Source organism: Portunus trituberculatus, chromosome 25, assembly GCF_017591435.1.
Source record: "Portunus trituberculatus isolate SZX2019 chromosome 25, ASM1759143v1, whole genome shotgun sequence".
NCBI lineage: Eukaryota > Metazoa > Arthropoda > Malacostraca > Decapoda > Portunidae > Portunus > Portunus trituberculatus.
The window spans coordinates 16461941-16466940 of record NC_059279.1 but is presented as its reverse complement, the minus strand read 5'-3'; the positions used below and the strand labels follow the sequence as shown (position 1 = coordinate 16466940).

The 5000-nt window shown below is 39.2% G+C and overlaps 1 protein-coding gene and 1 long non-coding RNA gene across 2 annotated transcripts in view; both read left to right on the top strand.

Annotated features, from left to right (window-relative positions):
• The window catches only part of LOC123509008, a 23577-nt gene that overhangs the window by 6517 nt on the left and 12060 nt on the right, over nucleotides 1–5000 (top strand). The window lies entirely within an intron of this gene.
• Nucleotides 1–5000, top strand: part of LOC123509011 — a 19102-nt gene that overhangs the window by 2042 nt on the left and 12060 nt on the right. The window lies entirely within an intron of this gene.

Here is a 5000-nt window from a genome sequence, read left to right as displayed (position 1 = left end):
ACAACACTCGCTCTCACACCACGTTCCTCTCCCTTTACTCATTTCCTCCCTTCCTCCCTTCCCTTCTTCCTCTCCTTCGTTACTTCCTCTGTTCACTCACTAAATCTCTTGCTTCTATGTGTGTTTAAAATTATCATCTTTATTTCAATTTTTCTTTTTTTTTCGTTATTTTCAGCACATTATTATTATTATCATTATTTTTCTATTAATGTTAAGATTTTGCTATGTGTGTTTTGTTTTCTTGATTTTATGTCTTTTTTTTCTCCTTTTTTTCATTGTTGTGTTTAAAATTATCATCTTTTTTTTCTATTTTTCTTTTTTTTTTTCTTTGTTATTTTTAGTGTGTGATTATTATTATCATTGTTTTTCTAGTAACGGTAAGATTTTAGTCTGTGTGTTTGGCTTTCTTGATTGCATTTTTTATTATTTTTTTTCTTGGTTAATTAGATAGATTTAGGAATTTGTTGTGTGTGTGTGTGTGTGTGTGCGCGTCTTGTTTTCATTCTATCTTCTTTAGCATTCCTGGCCTGGTATTCTCTGCAGCTCAGTTATTTCAAAGGTCACACGTATGATTAGTCAGGTTCCCACGTATGTACTAATTTTCCCACAATCCTGCTGGAGAACACACGACAAACTAACACTGGAATCATGAAAACACTCTTAGAAATCCATGTTAGTTGTCTCTAGTGTTCTAAAAATCCATGTTAGTTCTCTCTAGTGTCCTAAAGATACATGATAGTTCCCTCTAGTGTCCTAAAGACCCATGTTAGTTCCCTCTAGTGTCCCAAAAATTCGTGTTAGTTGTCTCTAGTGTCCTAAGAATCCCTGTTAGTTCCCTCTGGTGTCCTAAAAAGTAGAAATAAAACAAGAAGTCTAATTAGGTAACGCTGAAGTCACGATAAACTACCACTGAAGTCATTAAAATAGTTGAAAATTCATGTTAGTGTCTCTGTTATGTTAAAATAGTAAATAAAACAATAAGATCCCAAGTTAATGATAAACTACCACTGAAAAGACATAAAACACACTTCCAAATCAGTTACTTCCCTCTAGAATCTCGCAAATGAAGCAATAAAACAGTGAACGCTAAATCTAAACCACAAGAACTATAAACTAACACTAATGAATCAAGAGTCTATTAAAAGTAAACCATTATTAAACCAACAGTAAAAATATCAACTCTAAATTCTCCTCAGTGAAGTAATACAACAGTAAGGCTGAATTTAACTCACTGGAACCATAAAAATAACAAAAAACAACACTAACGAATCATGAGTCTATTTTAAGTAAACTAATAAACCAACACTAAGAATATTAACACTAGAATCTCCTCAAAATAAAACAGTGAACTCAATAAAACTCCTTTACTCCTTTACGCCTTTACGCAATTGTACCTTTGGGAAACCGCCACCGCCACCCCCCCACGCGTGTGTCCTTCGCTCTTTGTCACTCCCTGCATCTGTGTAACTACGACTGTCTGACGCATTCCTTTTTACGCCACCACCACCACCACTACCTTCCACCACCACCACCACCACCACGGTCTGTTAAGGTGCTCGGTTCGGTTCGCTTCTCTCACCGCCTCTCGATTTTCCCGTTCTTGCCTCTCAGTTCAGTGTATTGTTTAGTTCTCACAACGCAGAGGGAGTGTTTGACTGTCTACTGTTGCCGTGGTGAGAGGAGAGAGGAGAGGTGAGGAGAGGAAAGGGGGAGAGGAAAGGAGGGGAGAGAGGAAGGGGGATAGGAAAGGAGACGAGAGAAGAGAGGAGGGAAAGAGGGGAGAGGAAAGGAGAGTAGAGGAGGCGAGAGAGGAAAGGGAGAGAGGACAGGAGAAGAGAGGAGGCTAGAGAGGAAAAGGGGAGAGGAAAGGAGAGTAGAGGAGGGGAGAGGAGAATTAAGAGGAGAAGAGAGCAGAGAGGAGAGAAGAGTTCGAGGTTCTGGGAAGAGAGTGACGAGTGGTATTGTGTCTGGTGTTGCTGTGGTGTGCGTGTGTTGGTGCTCATTTCGCGTGCACTGCATGGTGTTGGTTTTATCGCTGTTAGGCTGTCTGCTGTGAAAACGTAAGAGAGACAAAGAGAGAGAGAGACAGAGAGAGAGGGAGAGAGACAGGTCTGGTTTTTAGTTTATTTTCTATTTTTCTTTATTTTTATCAAGTGTGAGTCAGTAATATTTTGTCCTCATACTGAGCCTGAAGATTTTGTTTATGTCATCCTGTTAACTATTCACTACTACTACTACTACTACTACTACTACTACTACTACTACTAATTACCTACCATATCTATCCATCTATTGAAAGAAAACACCAACCACAAGACGAACAAATGCGTTATGAAAGCGTTACATTACTCCACTACTGATAATAACTCTTGCACACACACACACACACACACACACACACACACACACACACACACACACACACACACACACACACACACACACAGCCTTGCATCATACCACACATCTCCTTTCCTTCTTGTTCGTCTATCTTTTAGCTTTCTTTTCTTATTTATTTACTTTCCCTTGTTATCATTACTGTCCTCTTTCTCCCAGTGATTACCCTCCTCCTCCTCCTCCTCCTCCTCCTCTTTTTTCTTATGTTCTTATTAGCCAGTGCTGAGTGAATAGAGAGCTTTAAAAGAAGATTAGATAAATTTATGGATGGGGATGATAGATGGAATTAAAGTAGCTTTGAATACATAGGGACTGCCACGTGTACATCTGGCGGAGTCTTGAACCTTCCCTCTTTTCTTATGTTCTTCCTCCTCCTTCACACACACACACACACACACACACACACACTAATGAACCTTCAGTCAACCCGTATATCCGCGTCTGCCTAGTCACGGATGCGCATAATGTCGGCACCTGTACTGTACGTATATAAGCATCACCAGGAACCACGCGGAGTCTTGCTTTCACCTGCTTGGCGGCGTGTTGAGGGAACACTGCCTCTCTCCTTGACCCGCTAGACTAAGAGGTACATAAAGGAACGCAAAGGAAGGACAAGTAGCAAGAACAACAGCAGCAGATATGTTGGTCCTTCAGGCGTTGTTGGTGCATAGAAGCGTGATGTGCTTTTGTTTCTGTCACGTGTTGTTGTTGTTGTTGTTGTTGTTATTGTTGTTATTGTCTTTTTCAACGCTGGAGGTACACAAAAGAATACAAAGGAAGGACAAGCATCACGTGTTGTTATTAATATTTATGCTCTCTCTCTCTCTCTCTCTCTCTCTCTCTCTCTCTCTCTCTCTCTCTCTCTCTCTCTCTCTCTAACCTAACCTTCAGACCTTCTGCCGCTCTCATTCTCTCTCTCTCTCTCTCTCTCTCTCTCTCTCTCTCTCTCTCTCTCTCTCTCTCTCTCTCTCTTCAGGTGTTATTCTTACCATCTTTAATATTGTCTCTCTCTTTCTCTCTAAATGATAACCTAGACCCTCAGAGCCCCTTTCATCTCTCTCTCTCTCTCTCTCTCTCTCTCTCTCTCTCTCTCTCTGGGCCAGGGTCTTGTCGTCTCTATCTTTTGTTTGCGGCGTGGAGAGGAAGCTCCGTCCGTGGCACTTCCTCCTTTGCAGCCATTATTGTCATTGTTCCACCAAGACTTTAGAAGAATTCCTCATTGCCACGTGTTTTTGATCCCCTGGGCCGTGTCTGAGGCAGCTTTGTTCTCTCCTTAGGACAAAGTTTAAAGGCCACAACAGTCTCATACTCTTTTACGACTGGTCTTCTTTTTCTTTTTTACTTTTTTTTCTCCTTTTTTCCTTTTATTGTTTTTATTATTTTCATTTTTATCATTATTATTATTGTTTTTATTATTTTTCTATTTATTTTTTTATTCATCAATTTTTTTTTCATTTATTAATTCATTTTATTTATTTGATTGATTGATTGATTTATCTTTAGTTTTATTATTTTCTATTTATTTATTTATTATTATTATTTATTTATTTTTTCCTGTTGACCTCTTCAGTACCATGACGCGTTTCCAGCTTTAGAATCTCACGTGCGGGATTAAAATAGTGAAGACTGTGGCCATTAATCTACTGACCTTCATAGACCCTTCCTAATGTCAATAAAATGGTCTAATCGTACACAAAACTCGCATTCCTTTGTCAATTTGGTTACTATTTGGTGATTCTGTACAGCTTCAGAAACTCATGTGGGGGATTGAAATAGTGAAGACCTTTTGTGTTTCTATGTTTTTTTTAAATTTCGGTATGTTCTTCCTCATTTTTATATTTATTTGTTTTATTCTCTGTCCTTTCTTTTAGTTTCTTTGCGTTGCTTTACTTTCTCCTCCTTCTCCTTCTCCTCCTCCTCCTCTTCCTCCTCCTCCTCTTCTTCTTCTTCTTTTTCTTCTCCTTTCTCATCATCATCTTCTTCTTCATCATCTTCTATTTCTTCATCATCATCATCATCTTTTCTTCTTCTTCTTCTTCTTCTTCTTCTTCTTCTTCTTCTCCATCATCTTTTTCTTCATCATCATCATCATATTCTTCTTCTTCTTCTCCTCTTCTTCTCCTCTTCAAGCCGTGATATTTTCCGTCACAGTGGTGTCACCGTCACGGCAATACCACGCAACACTAACCACACACTCCCACGCCGACGCAGAACACAGCGCCACACTAACGAAACACTCCCATTCTCTCTCTCTCTCTCTCTCTCTCTCTCTCTCTCTCTCTCTCTCTCTCTCTCTCTCTCTCTCTCTCTCTCTCTCTCTCTTCTATTTTTCTCAGGCAAGTATGATTTCTATATGACTTTTTCTTTCTTCTTTTCTTTTCTTCTTCTTTTCCTTCTTTTTCCCCATCTTTTATTTTATTTTCCCAGGCCAGTGTGATTTCTATAAGGTTTCTCCTCTTTCCTCTTTCTTTCTCTTTTTTTCCTCTTTTCCTTTCTCCTTTTTCCTCCTCTTCTTTTTCCTCGTTTCCTTTCTTCTTTTTCCTCTTGTCTTCTTTTTCCTCTTTTCCTTTCTTCTTTTTCCTCTTCTTCTCTTCTTTTCTCCT